Source organism: Antechinus flavipes, chromosome 2 (assembly GCF_016432865.1).
Source record: "Antechinus flavipes isolate AdamAnt ecotype Samford, QLD, Australia chromosome 2, AdamAnt_v2, whole genome shotgun sequence".
Taxonomy (NCBI): domain Eukaryota; kingdom Metazoa; phylum Chordata; class Mammalia; order Dasyuromorphia; family Dasyuridae; genus Antechinus; species Antechinus flavipes.
This window is the reverse complement of record NC_067399.1, coordinates 292,722,183-292,737,776: the sequence shown is the minus strand read 5'-3', so window position 1 is coordinate 292,737,776 and position 15,594 is coordinate 292,722,183. Positions and strand designations below refer to the sequence as shown.

The 15,594-nt window shown below is 34.9% G+C and overlaps 1 protein-coding gene across 3 annotated transcripts in view; it reads left to right on the top strand.

The window, feature by feature from the left end:
- The first annotated feature begins 3,569 nt into the window (after window positions 1–3,569).
- TC2N (tandem C2 domains, nuclear) overlaps window positions 3,570–15,594 on the top strand; it is a 51,096-nt gene continuing 39,071 nt past the window's right edge. For all 3 annotated transcript variants that reach the window (XM_051977335.1, XM_051977336.1, XM_051977334.1), the window contains exon 1: window positions 3,570–3,815. The gene's annotated coding sequence lies outside the window, so the exon portion shown is untranslated. The remainder of the gene's footprint in view (window positions 3,816–15,594) is intronic.

The window sequence follows — 15,594 nt, the reverse complement described above, 5'->3', positions numbered from 1 at the left end:
TGACTCAGAGATGGTTTCAAGCCTACAAATTCTTTTTTTTTTTTTTTTTAATAACTTTTTATTGACAGAACTCATGCCAGGGTAATTTTTTATAACATTATCCCTTGCACTCACTTCTGTTCCGATTTTTCCCCTCCCTCCACCCCCTCCCCCAGATGGCAAGCAGTCCTTTACATGTTATAAAGGTTACAGTATATCCTAGATACAATATATGTGTGCAGAACCGAATAGTTCTCTTGTTGCACAGGGAGAATTGTATTCAGAAGGTATAAATAACCCAGAAAGAAAAACAAAAATGCAAGCAATTTATATTCATTTCCCAGTGTTCTTTCTTTGGGTGTAGCTGCTTCTGTCCATCCTTGATCAATTGAAACTGAATTAGCTCTCTTTATCGAAGAGATCCACTTCCATCAGAATACATCCTCATAAAGTATCGTTATTGAGGTATATAATGATCTCCTGGTTCTGCTCATTTCACTTAGCTTCAGTTCATGTAAGTCTCGTCAGTCCTCTCTGTATTCATCTTGCTGGTCATTTCTTACAGAACAATAATATTCCATAACGTTCATATACCACAATTTACTCAACCATTCTCCAATTGATGGGCATCCATTCATTTTCCAGCTTCTAGCCACTACAAACAGGGCTGCCACAAACATTTTGGCACATACAGGTCTCTTTCCCTTCTTTAGTATCTCTTTGGGGTATAAGCCCCGTAGAAACACTGCTGGGATCAATGGGTATGCACAGTTTGATAACTTTTTGAGCATAGTTCCAAATTGCTCTCCAGAATAAGCCTACAAATTCTTTTCAGACACCGTGCGATACCACTCTGGGACCCCAAACCCTTTTTCCCAATCTCAATATTTCTAATTTCCCTCTTTCCTTTTATTCTTTAAAGTCTTTTGGAATATTTTTGACCTTATTATTTAATTGAAAATGATCTTTTTTTATGATCTTTTTTTCACGTATAGCCAAAAAAAAAAAAAAAAAAAGAGGAAGAAGAGATTTAGGATCACAGCTACCCCAGATGATTGTTTCAAGTGAGAATTTTTCTTCTTCTTCTTTTTTTTTTTTTTTTTTTTTTAGAATTAGGGAGACATTGGAACTATGCCAGCAGCGCTATACAACTTTATCTCTTGACCCAGTAATACCAGTACTAGATCTGTATTGCAAAGAGAGGAAAGGAAAAATTAAAAAGATCTTATTTGTACAAAAATATTAATAGCCGATCTTTTTGTGATGACAAAGAATTGGAAATCAAGGGGATGTCTATCAAGTAGGAAATGGCTGAACAAGTTGTAATATATGATTGGGGGATTGTTTCAAAAAAACCTGACAAGACTTAACATAAACCTATATGATGCAAAATATAGCAAGAAGAACCAGGATATAATTGTATATAACAATAAGATTGTAATGATGATTGACGATGAAAGATTTAAAAAAATTTTTCTTGCCTCTCTCTCTTTCTTTGTCTCTCTGTCTCTCTCTTTACAGTATGGTTAATATGAAAATACATGTTACATGACTTTACATGTATAATTGATATCATAGATTGCCAAAGGGGTTTATGACACAAAAAATTAGGAGCCCTGATCTAGTTCAAAATCCTCATTTTATAGATGAGAAAAGTAGGGTCCAGAGAGATCAAATGACTTGACTAAAGTCATACTACTAGCACTTGGTAGAGTTGGAATTCAACTCCAGTCATTAAACTTTAAATTCAGCTTTTTTATATTATACTCTGCTGCTAGATTATACAATATTACACAAAATTACAATACACACAATGACTACAACATTGTAAATGGAAATAATGTAAAACAATTGAAATTAGATATTGTGAAATTAAAAAAAAAACAAGCTTAGCATCAAAAGAGAGATGTTTGATTATTTTGAAACAATTCATCTAATGTCAACTTTTTTTGAATCAATTGATTTGCTGAACTCTTCTCTTTTCCTTTTCTTAAAAATATTTAAGGGTTAGTTTTCTAGGAAAGAACAGGAAGAAATAAAAGGGAAATCAAGAATATGTAAAAACAAAAGATAATAGAATCATAGAATCAGAGTTGGATGGGTTACAAAGACCAATCATTGCTTGACCAAGCATCCTCTCTAACACACTAGTCAGTCAACCTTTCCTTGATGATTGTTAGGTTTCACATCTCCAGTCACATCCATACCACCTGACTTTTTACCATACCATCTCCTACCTTAACTACATAAGAAAGAAGTATAACACATCTGCTAGTCCCAGTAACATCTTCTTTTGTTTTTCTCTAGACAAGAAAGGTAAACACAGGAGGGACAGATAGAAAGGGAAGGGATAAAGGTGAAATGGCAAAAAATACATGTAAGAAGAAGAAGATAATGTAGTAAGAATGTAGGCAGGGTAATTGCTAATAAAATTGTTTTTATTCCAATCCATAAGTTAATCATTTCAATTAATAGATTAGCACCTCGGAAGTTAGAATTTGTCAGTTATGAAATAGTTCTAGAAATTAATTCATCAAATATTTACTTAACACAATGTGTGTGAAATCTTATGTTACCATTGAGGTTAGGCAAGATACAAAGAAGTATAATATTCAGTATCTGCTTCCAGATATTTACAATGTAGATACAAGTTGTAAAAAGTTAAGAAGTTTAAAATAACAACCCAAAGACCTTAACAAAGTAACATATGCTAAATGTCAAATGACTGATTCCAAAGGGCTTAGGAAGTTTGCTGGGCAGAGATTGTTTACCTGGTGTAGTTAGGAATGTGTTAAAAAGGTAGGAGAGTCAGAAAGATCTTAGAAAGTGGATAGAATTTGGATTAGAGGTGAGACTGAGACTAAGAGGAAGTGATAAAGTCCTAGCCATACTTCACTTTGAACATAACAATTTACCCTTTTCAGATTCAAACAAACAAACAAAAAAACACACACCTTTCCCACCAGTTACTGCCAATTTAGGTGAAAGTGACAGAACATGTATTATGAAAAAACAGTAAATCTTGAGTTTGAAGCCTTAAAATCACAGTTCAGAGGTTACTAACTCTATGATTTTATCCTCAAGCTACATCTTTCTTTAAAATAAAAGAGTTGGGTCATATGATTTGTAAAATTCCATCTCATTTCAGATTATGTAATCAGAGGTGTGTTGTATGGATTTGAGGGTAGGGATGCAAAATCAAGTAGTATAAGGTTTTAAATTATAAAGACCTAGTAGATCCTTTCCGGATTTTTCTACTAGGCTGGAACCCAACAATATCCTTTTTGTATAATATATTTGATGGAAAAAGGGTATCCGAGTGGAAAAATCTCTACCTTATTCAAAGTGCATACCTCACCGTGCTTCTGTGACCTTTACCCTCTATCTAGTCTACTGAAACAGTAAAAGCTCCTCGCTCTTCGTCTGCACTTCACCTCTTTGGGGGTAGACTCCGGCTAAGAGATGTAGAAAGTACAAGGCGCAGGCGCAACTTCAGGTAAGTAATTTAGTTGTTCTGCACTCACTCCTGGCCACACCTCCCTAGGGGTGGGGCTGGGAGGAGCCCTAGGGACGGCGGTGGTGGAGCGTTCAGCTTCTGGCTCTAGTAGGTATAGTGAACTAGATCGTCCAGGATGTAGCGGTGGAAGCGTCATCCTTTGGGGTACGTTGAACGAAGCAGCTAACGAACCGAGGTCCGCCGAGACGCGCCAGCTCAGGTGTGAGGACTGGCGCAGGTGAAGCAGGAGGGGGAGAAGACATCTCTAAGAACTGCGAAGCCTGAGTCTAGATCCGGGCTGGGTGCTTCTGCCTTTTAGGAGCACTATTCCTTGGATGAGGTGAGAAAAAGAGGAGAGGCGCCCGCTCCCCCCTCCCTCGCTCCCCTGTCTTTTGGCTTGTGCTTCAGTCCGTGGGCTCTTCACTCACCACCCCCTTCCCCATCCCAGCTGGGCGGGGCTCTTGGTCTTTACTCCGCCCCTCCCCGCTATCTGGTCTGGTAGGTTTTACTCAGGTGATTTTGGCCGAGGAGTTTTAATCCCTCGGAGTTTAACTGTCAATCTAAACCTTGCTTCCTATGGTTAGGAGAGTTAACACTGAAAGGTACCTTCGAGATTCCCTTACAATGGAAGAAACTGAGGATGTGAGGGGAATAAAGAAACTAACTAAAAGCCACACAGGCAATAGATAGAGCAGGCAAGGTTTGAAGGCTGGAAAGGTTTGAAGCTGAAAGCTGGACTCCAGCTCTCCAGGTCTACTTGGCCTTAGTCCCCAGGTAAGCAAATACCTTTCTTTTAGGCCTGGAGGAGGTGAATGACACCGCCAATAGTGACAAGAGTAAGGAGCTTGCTCACGGCTCTTCAAAGTGTGCTCTTTGGCAGTGTTCACTTTTTACCTTCCCTCTGACAGCAACTTCTTCAGCATCCTCAATGTCTTGAGTAGCCCAGTAGTCAAGGAGACTTCAGAGTTCAGGTTAGTTTAATTCCCTGACTTTACTGATGAGGAAAATGAAACCCAGGAGAGGGAAAGGGGACTTTGTCAATATCCCGCAGCTATCTGCTAAGCAGACCTCATTTCTAGTTTATTCCCCTTTTCAATATACACTGATTATAACCTCAAGAGTCGTGCTCCTCCTCCTCATCAGTCCTCAATCATTTGACCTCTTCCAAAGGGGATAGAAATGATTTATTTCCATGATCTATTACAGTTTACTCATAACCAATATTATACTTTTTCAATAATTTGGTTCTGCTTTTTGAAAGGGATAAAGCTGCTAATTTCCTTTTGTGTTTGTCATTTTTAATTCTTAAGAAATGACTAGCATGTATAATATACCCTTCTATGTAGAGTCCCAGAACAAAGACCAGGAAATCTGGCTTTTACTGTCCCGGGTTTGCTCCCCTATGCTTAAACTGCTTAAGCTTAAACTGCTTAAGCATTCTTAGTTGTTTTTTCCTCCATCTAAGCAGAGCGTGATTAAAGTTAGGCATTTTATTAGATTGTTTTGGGAACTTTAAATACTAGTGGCACAGTACTTTGAAGTAACAGAATTGGAATTTCAAAGCTTATTAGAGAAGATTTAGTCCAATCTCTTTACTTCAGAGGAAATTAAAAGTTTCTTCATCCTTTCATCCTTTATCTTTTTTTTTTGTTCTTGGTTTCAATAAGGAAACTGACTAACATATCAGTACTAAGAACAAAACAGCTTGAGCATTCTTAAAGTTTTCGTATTAAAAATTTGTATCTTAATAGCCTACATATGTCTTGAGTTTTGTTTTCTAAATCACATTGCTGTGAATACTACTGTAGTCAAAGTAATTAAATTACTAAATTTTTAAAATAGATGTATGTCAGGAAATACCCCAGTCATTTGTAGAAGTCCTAAAATAACTTATTCTTAAAATGATGTTTCATGAAAGTTATATTTTCATTTCAAATCTTATAGAAAAATAGATTTTAGCTTTAGGTTTCTGAATAACATATTTTACTGTATAGTATTTGTTTAGAATTATGGGGAAAATGATAATATTTCATACTGTTATAAGAAACAGAGTATGTAGTAAGTTGAATTTTCCTTATTGTTATTAATGTCATTAATATGACATTAATGTGAAGGTGAAATTAATGAGTTTTTTCTAAAATGCAAAGGAGTATATTGTTTACTACTTTATTGTATTATTGTAATAAAATTGCCAGTTTTGAAAATTGTGAAAATTCTAGAAGATCACTTCTGGAGCCAGATTGTGTTGTCACTGACACATTTGGAATGTAACTATCCTGGCATTTTTATGGTAGCAAGGATAAAAGTGTTGAAAGGGCATTGTTTTACATAAACTAAACTAGTTTTACTTTTAGGTATAGAATAGGTAAAGTGAAAGATAAAATGAAAATGTGTAATTGTTCCTAGTTTGTCCTCTTTCCTCCTTCCCCTCTGCCATAAGGTGAGCCTTTGTCCAAACTTGTTAGGAGAGATGAACTTTGATTTTGTAAAGTAACTCTTCAATGAAACATAAATTGAGGCATTTAGGACTCACACTTTGTATAATTACATGTGTTCTTGTTGTTGGAATTAACACTTGTTGAATTGATGATGCTAATTCTCAAGTATTCAGTTTGTCCATCTCTTAATAAAAACATTATATAGTTACTTCTGAGCCATTGTTAAATTCCATGAAATTGGCAATTTCCTCTACCCTTCCCTGCCCCCCCATTTTAACAAGTGTATAATAGCAAAATCTTCAGCACATAAATTTTCTGAAATATTGCCAACATCTGTTAGCTGATTATTCAAATATTTTAAACAAAACTAAATTGGACTTAAAAGGCAGGAGATATTAGATCAATGGTTCCCATTTAGTGGTCCTGTGATGGTTATATTCTTTAGTGGCACCGTAAGTAGTAAATAATTGTAAAGAATATTGTGAGTAATTTATTAAATTATTAAATTATTCTGTTGGGTCCCAGTACATTTTTTTTTGGTGGTTGTTGAAGGGGATTTGCAGGAATAAAAAACAGTAGGAACTATTGTATTAGATAATGACTTCTTAGTCACTTCTCCCTAGTTCACTTCTGTAGTTGAACAATAAGTGTTTCATTGTATTTCTTAAAAGTGGAAGCCTTTTCACTGTATTTGAACTATTTGCTATTAGATCTTCACATTTGTGACTTCTTTATAAGTGTATACAGATCATTAAATAATGTTTTATTTGTAATCTGCAACTAACCTTGAAAATAAAGAACTTTTGATCCCATTAGAATTTTTGTGAATGGTATCCAGAATTAAGTTTTCTTTGAATTGTCTAATTTACAGTAGTATTTTGAATTTAGTTTCTTCCAGAGTAAATATGAAGTTATTAACTTATTTTGAACAAATTTGACATCATTGAAGGATGGCAAGAGGTACCTTGAATATGATTTCTTACTTAGTCTATAATAAATTGGATGTGTTTTTTAAAATGAGTGAACACATTTATAAAATTTGATATGTAGTTAGAGGTTATTATGATTACTGTTATTGAGATCTCTAATTCAGTTCCATTGAGTATAGAATGATTGTGTGATTAAGTACACATTAGATTATTGATATAAATATATCAATATTTATAAAATATTGCATATTTTATAATATACAATATAAAATAATATCTCAAAGTTGTTTTGTTTTAATTTGCAGCTCTCTAATCAATAATGACGGCAATTTTTCATATGACTATAAATTGTTTTCTTTTCTTTTTTCTTTTTTCTTTTTTTGGCTGGGGCAATTGAGGTTAAGTGACTTACCTAGGGTCACACAGGTAGGAAGTGTTAAATGTCTGAAGTCAGATTTAAACTCAGGTCCTCCTGACTTCAGGGCTAGTGCTCTATCCAGTGCACCACCTTGTTTTCCATTTTTTATCCCAAAACTGACTGTTCATATTCTTTGACCATTTGTCAATTGGGGAATGACTTGTATTCTTATAGATTTTACAATAGTTCTTTACATATTATGAGAGCTTTGTCTAAGAAACTGTCTATAAAATTTTTATGCTTTCCTTTTTATCTTACCTATATTTGTTTCATTTGTACAACCCCCTTTTAATTTAATGTTATCAAACTGATCAATTTTACAATTCATTCTGTTCTCTACCCTGTTTATTTGTAAATTGTTCACCTATCTATATCTAATAAGTTCCTTGTTCTTCAAATTTTCTTGTAATCTCTCTCTTTCTATGTCATGTATCCATTTTGACTTTAACTTGGCAAAAGGTGTAAAATATTGGTCTGTGGCCAATATCTGTTATATTATTGTTCAGTTTTCCAAACATTTTTATTTTTTTTACCAAATAATGAAATACTACCCCCTGAACTTAGCCTTTACACTTGCCAGTACAAGTTTACTATTTTTCATTTGCTGATATAAATTGTATGTCTACTCTGTTCCACTGATCTACTTTTCTATTTCATAGTCATTGACAGATAGTTTTGATAATTTTTACATTACAATCTTATATTAAAAGTGTTCTCTTAATTACCAAATCTAATGACTTTTTATTGATCTCCATCATTCTTTATCTCTCCAGGACATTTGAAACTATCATTTACCTTCTCCTCCTGTGTGTCTGACCATTTTTCAATCTCATTTGCTGATTCTTCATTTATATAGTTACTTCTGAGCCATTGTTAAATTCCATGAAATTGGCAATTTCCTCTACCCTTCCCTGCCCCCCCCCCCATTTTAACAAGTGTATAATAGCAAAATCTGTTTGTCCCCCACTGATATGTTTGGAGTCCTTTTCTCTCTGTCCAGACAGTATTGTTTCACTTGGTGATCTTATCAGCTTCTATGGGGTTAATTGTTATTGCTATGCAATGATTCTTAGATCTATGTATCTAATTCTAGCCTCTGTCCTGAGCTACAATCTCCCATTAAGTTTGCCTTTATATTGGACTTCCCTTTTCTAAACTTCCCTGTTATGATGAGGGCATCCAGTCTTATAGCCTTGATGTCATAAATGAATGGATGAAAAAGCATTTATTAAACCCTTCTCATAAATGAGGACCTGTGTTACCCCCAAGGGGCTTACAAGCTTACATTTCAATGAAGGAAGACTATATGCAAAAGGGAGCAGAAAAATGTTTGAGGTAGGAGTAGGGGAGTAGGAGAGAGAGAGAGAGAGAGAGGCAGAGAGAGAGAGAGAGAGAGGCAGAGAGAGAGAGAGAGAGAGAGAGAGGGAGGGAGGAAGGGAGGGAGGGAGAGAGGGAAAAGGAGAGAGGGAGGGAGGGAGGAAGGAAAGGGAGGGAGGGAGGGAGGGAGAGGGAAGGAGAGAGAGAGAGAGAGGAGAGAGAGAGAGATGGAGAGATGGAGAGATGGACAGACATGGGGGAAGAGGAGGGAAGTTGGAAGAAAGGGAAAGGAGGAAAAAAGAAGAAAAGGGAGAAAGAGAGGGAGGAGGAAGATGGATTTGTTTTGAAATCTAGAAAGTCAGGAACAGTACTGGGAGGGAAGTGAAAAGGAGAGTCCTTTTGCAAACTAGAGACTCCAGAAAGAATTCAAAAATGGGCAAAAGAATTGGGAGTGGGCTTTGGGAGCCATATTCCAGCATTAGCAAGCACTACCTTAGTAGGATGTTTTAGGACAAGGGAATCTCACAAGCACTAAGGGGAATTTCAGGAGGAGATGGCAGAAGAGCCATGATTTTGAAGTCTATAAAATCATGTAGGGGGCTATGTAGGGAATGAGCTCACATTCTAATTGGGGGAGACCACACATAAAAGAAAGTTTGATTATTGATGAGATGGAAAGTCATAGAAGTCCTATTTGGTAGGTGGTAAGATCCAGATATGTTTAAATTATTTGAATAATTACTATGGCAATGCCAAGGGACTGTGGGACATAGAAAGTCTGAGTAGATGTTTTAGAAGTTGATCAAGAAAAGCCCACACTTAGGGAGGGAGGAAGGAAAGGTAAATACAGAATCCCAGATGATAACTCTTTCTGCCAATTGACTGTAATTAATCGCAAATCTCTAATTTGTTATCAAGCTTTTTTCCAAGTTGTCAGGTTTTGTTTTTACTTTCATAATATCTCTGGCATAATTTCATTTCCCTTCATTTGCACAACCATAATAACTCTTGTTAAAATTTTCATTACCTCTCATTTTGACTTTTTCCATGGTCTTCTAAATGTCCACCTTGTTTCAAGTTTTTCTCCTCTCCCATTTGTTGTCCACCAAAGTGATTTTCTTTATTTTTTTCCATTTTAATGATTTTTTTTATTTTTTATTTTTTCAAATACATGCAAGGATAGTTTTCAACATTCACCTTCATAGAACCTTATGTTCCAAATTTTTCTTATTCTCTCCCCTCCTCCCCTACCTCAAGACAGCAAGCAATTTGGTCTAAGTTGAATGAGTGAAATTTTAAAAACATTTCCATAGTTGTCATGCTGAGCAAAAAATAATCAAATCAAAAAGGGGAAAAAACAAACAAACAAATAACAAAAAGATGAAACTTCTATGCTTTGATCAATATTGAGTCTTCATAGTTCTTTCTTTGGGTGTGGATGGCACTTTCCAACTCAAGTTTGTTGGAATTGTCTTGAATCATGTCATTGTTGAAAAGAGCCAAGGGCAACACAGGGAGTCATCACATAATCTTGTTGTTACTGTCTACAATTTTTTTTGGTTCTGCTCACTTCACTTAGCATCAGTTCATGTAAGTCTTTTCTAGGCTTTTTTGAAATTAGCCTGCTCATCATTTCTTATAGAACAGTAATATTTCATTACATTCATATACCATAACTTATTCAGCCATTTCCCAACTGATGGGCATCTACTCATTTTCCAGTTATTTCCCATTATAGAAAGGGCTGCTGGAAAAATTTTTGCTCATGTGGGTCTTTTTCCCTTTTTTGTCTCTTTGAGACACAGCTTCAGTAGAGGCACTGCTGGATCAAAGGGTATGCACAGTTTTATAGCCCTTTGGACATAGTTCCAAATTGCTCTCCAGAATGGTTGGATCATTAGTTTTTCCACATCTCTTCCAACATTCATCATTTTCTTTTCCTGTTATTTTAGCCAATCTGAAAGGTATGAGTTTGTATCTCAGTTATTTTAATTTGCATTTCTCTAAAGAATAATGATTTATAACACTTTTTCATATGACTAGAAATGGCTGTAATTTCTTTGCCTGAAAATTGTTCATATCCTTTGACCATTTATCAGTTGTGGAAAATGGCTTATACAAAATAATTTTCTTAATATGCAGTTCTGACTATGTTACCTCCTTGCTCAGTGAGCCCAGTGGCTTGTTATTGTTTCCAGGCTCAAAATTAACTTTTGTTTGGTATTTAAAGCTCCTTATAATCTGCCCTATTCCTACCTTTCCAGTTTTGTATTTTGCTTGCTTTTACATAATTTATGATCCATCAACCTTGGCCTATTTGGAATTCTTTCAACATAATATGGCATTTGCAATCCAAGTGTGATTGCTATTCTCTATATGCCTAAAATGCTCTGCCTCCAAACCTCTACCTCTTAGTTTCTCTTGTTTTTTCAAGATTCAACTCAGATTCTACCTTCTTTAAGAAGCCTTTCCTACTATACCAGTGGTCTTTCCTGATACTAATGTTTTTTTCCTCCCAGATTGCCTTCCGTTTTACGTTTTGTATAACTTGTCTGTATCTCATGATTTGCATGTTACCTCCTCCATTGTAATGTAAGCTTTGTCATCATAGAAGTTATTTCTGCCTTTATCTCTCCAACATTTAGTGGGGAAAGAAAGGGAAAGAAAAAAAAGCATTTATATAGCATTTACTAAAAGGCAGACTCTATGCTAAGTACTTTGCACAGTGTCTGTATTGTGGGTAAAGAAGATGTGCATCCTGGAGGCTGACAATATGAGAGAGAATGACTAAATCCCCATTAGTTAGTTTTGAAGATATATCCAGTTCTGGCTACATTCTTAGTGGAAAGAAACTTTTCCCCTTCATGTGGTTGGAGAGTACAGAAGTTTCTCCTAGAAACAGGTGTTTAGTTTTTCTCATATGGTTGCTTCCATGTGGTAAGCTGGCCATACACCAAAGCCTGGTTACACTTGCTTTCCAGATTTCACCTGAGTATGTGTCCATAAAATGTCACATCTCTTCCCTCCTCCTTTCATTTATCTCTTTCTGTTTGAATAAGATATGCACTTCCATAACTATATTCTATTCATAGATTCCATCCCATATTATCAGTGATTCTTATCTAGTCAAATATGCTTCATTATATTATGGTCTCTAGTTTACTTTCCTTTTTATTTGTATACATACATAAATCTGTCTCCATATTCTTATTTGCATGTAGACATTTGAGGTCAATGGTTTTATTGCTGGTTCCTTGTCTTCTGGGGATTTTCAGGAATCTATTACTCTTTTTTTTTTTTTTTTTTTTTTTGCCTTTCTTCATTGTAGGCACTTACTTTTTATTGGATTTGGTGGGCATTCTATGGCAATTTTGCTCACTCTCCCTTTCTCTCTTCCTTAAAGTCTTTTTGATTAAAATTTTAAGACTTTCAGCTAGATATAGTTTTATTAGATCTGATTAGGTGCTTTCCATTTTTGACCAAGAACTCCATATAGAATGGCCTAGAAGTCTAAATCTCAGTCACAGATATAGCTTTTGAATCAGCTAAATAAACTTTGCCCTTTCAAAGCCCTTGCTTTTCAGTTTTGTGTTAATGGCTTTTAATACTTAATAATGCTTTCTTGATTTTTCTGGTAGTTTCATTTGTGAACATGGAAGTCAGAAGAAGTAAACTGAAGTCTTATTGATCCTACACCTACTTAACATTTGCCTTCTTTTCTCCATTCTCATGCCTAGTTTAGACCCATCATCACTTCTTGTCTGGAATATTAAAGTAGCTGGCTAATTTGTCTCTTTTTTCTCTTCAATTAATTGCTACAATGGCTAAATTAACAAACTTATAGCCAGATCTGAAAATATCAGAACCTTACTCAAGAAACTGATGATTCTTTATTTCCTCTAGGATAAAGTACTGATTTTTTCCTTAGTCTTTTAAAGTCCTTCATTGACTCCATCCTATCTTTTGAGATATACTGGACCTTATTCTCCTTTACCCACTTTATTCTAACTAAACTTTTTTTTTTTTTTTTTTTTTTTGGCTATTGTCCATACATGACTTTACAATTCCTATTTCTACACTTTTGTATAGAATGTCCCCTTACCTCTTTTATAACAGAAACATTCTTTAGAGAAAATAATGGTAGCCAATTAGTTCCATATAATATATTATAAATTTGGTTTATTGGCATAGAGGCATCAAATGGTGATGGAGTTTTTTTCTTGTTAGTATTTGAATGATGCTGTTAGCTCAATGATGTTCTTTGGTTTGAACAAAGCTGATAGCCGGCAAAGCCAGCACGTCTTTGTTTTGGGAACTAATTTGCTTCACTTATGTATATATTCCAGTGATTCTGAACAATTTTTTGTTTGTTTTTGCTTCTTTACTCCCTAAAAAGTTATCTATTTCTTTCCTCTTGAGATAATTAAAGATATTGGTGTGTTGAAAAAAAGTAAGATTGAGAATCCTTAAAGAAATATCTTTATGGTTCACAGTGGAATGAGAAAGGTGGAAGACTTGATGGGGCTTTTAGGGAAGAAATAAAAACTTAGAAAATCTTCAAAACCAAGTGAGTTGAAGAAGCTATAGCAGATCTTCTGAGCTAATAGCCCACAGATATCCCTGGAAGAAAGCAAAAGCAAAAATAAGACTTACCTGGTTTCTTTAAGTGGTGAGGGGTCTACTATGATGATGGCTATATGAATATAGACAAGTGGCACCTATGTGAGGTACATTATGGAGAAAGAATTAAAAAAAAAAGCCTGATAAATGATTGGATGTGAAAGTTGATGGAGAAAGAAAAGTTGAAGTTTTGAACTTAGATTAATGAAAAGGTGGTGGTGAATCAAAAGAAGGCAGTTAAGAAGAGGAATTTTTGGCAGAAAGCCAATGATAAAAAAACCTCAAACTTAATTGACTTTGAAATGCCTATGGAGATATTTGGAAATGGCCAGTAGATACTGAGATGTGAAAGTGAAGTTTAGAAGAAAGATGGACTGGATGTTCATACATACATGTATAACAAGTATGTACATATACATGCATATATATGTACACACAAATGAATATGTTTCTACCTATGGGGAGAGAAAGGAAAAATGTGGGAGTTGTTAATATAGAGATGATAGTAATGAAAAATAGAGAGGGAAGAGAAGAAGTTCAAGGATGGAGCCATGTATACCTGTCAATAAAAAATGAAACAAAAATGATGAATCAGTTTATGACACTAAAGAGAAATCAGACTAATAGGAAGAGGACTTGGAAAGAATTGTGTCATAATAACCTAGGGAGAAGAGATCACATAGAGTGCTTATTAACCTTTTTTTTTTTTTTAATGTAATGGGCCTCCTTTGGTAAACTGTTTTCCCTTTTGCAAAGGCACCTCTTCTCAGAATAATGTTTTCTAAAAGAAGAAAATAAGGATTATAATTTTATTGAAATATAGCTATAAAAAAACAAACTTTAAAGACTTCAGTTTAAGAACCTCTTATTCTAAGAAGAAGGGATAATCAAAAGTATTAAAAGCTGCAGAAAGGTCAAGGATAAACACTGAGAAAAGGCTGTTGGATTTGGCAAATAAAAGCTCATTAGTAACTTTGGAAACAGTCCTTTTTTGAAATTATTTTGGTCTCTTTTTTTTTTTTTTGAGGTTTTAAAGCTTCAGTTTTCTTTTGAGATTAAGGGGTCAAAGGATTTAGTAACATATGTAGGGTGTTTTTATTCAAGACAGTCTAGGAAACCAGAAATAGCAATATTGAATTAAGTAAGCACAATTTCTTTGGTTTTGTTATAATTAAATTTTAACATCATTTTTTGGGAACACAATTTTATAAAATTAATCCTGATCTTAAGAAACTTGGGACTCATCTCTATTTTAGAGTCTTCAAAAAAAGTGTTAAAAAAGTGTTAATTTTAATTTACAAAAGCAAATGTATGCTGAGATCTCTACTTCCAACCTACTGCTTGATATCATTGGGAAAGGGAGTACCTGCAGGGGATAGGTAAGCTCTCCAGGACAACAAAAATTAAATTACTTACCCAACCTGTGTATTTCTGAAGTAGGATTTAGACCTAAATCTTCTTGATTGAGACAAACTCTCAATCCATTATACCCTGTAATCTCAATAGCATAGGGATTTTTTTTTTTTTTTTTTTAGGAAGGGTGGCCATGGAGTTAGAAGAGAGTGATTACATTAAGTCAAAATATGTCACAGCATCATGGTGTCATTTAGCTTACTTAAATTCATCTACACCTGCTCACTTGAAGTGTTGGCTCTTCCTGGATAATGACCTGTCAATTCAGGTCAACAACTCTTTTTTTCTTGTCAGCTATTAGGCAAATCCTAGCAAAGTGAGCTTTCAGCTCTTGAGGCTTTTTATGTTCTTGCTCCCTTAACTTTCCTTTATCTTAACTACTTTTCCCTCTTCCCTGGTGTATGGAGAACACATAACCCTACTTATACACAACTCCAAGAACATTGTTTCTATGTTGGATGAGGGTAGGAGGAGAAAGAAAAAATGCCATACAAGGAAATGGCACACCTGGTTGCCTCGGGATAGGGAGCCAACTTATTGCTTTCTTGCCTCAGGGACGGTGTGTGTGTGTGTGTGTGTGTGTGTGTGTGTGTGTGTGTGTGTGTGTGTGAATTTCAGAATTGGGAAAACAGTCTTTCATGCAATTTAACCTCTTGATGAGTTCTTCAAATTCCCACATGTGACTGTTAGATTATGTGAAGGGAAATTTCTCCTTTAAGATTCCATTCTAATAAAGTATGACATTTCTAGCTAATTAAAAATTGTGACAGCATTTGTGATGACTGAAAGGATATTAATTTATTGTTGATGACATGAACTGCTGAAACCAGCATGTTATCCAAAACCCTCAAAACAAAATGTTTGACTTATATGCTTTGCTTATACCTTCTGTTAAAAGTGATCACCTATCAGAAGAAAGAACTTTCTGAGAAGAAAGATATCAGTAAATTTAATGAGTAGATGTTGGCAAAAGTTGAAAAGAAT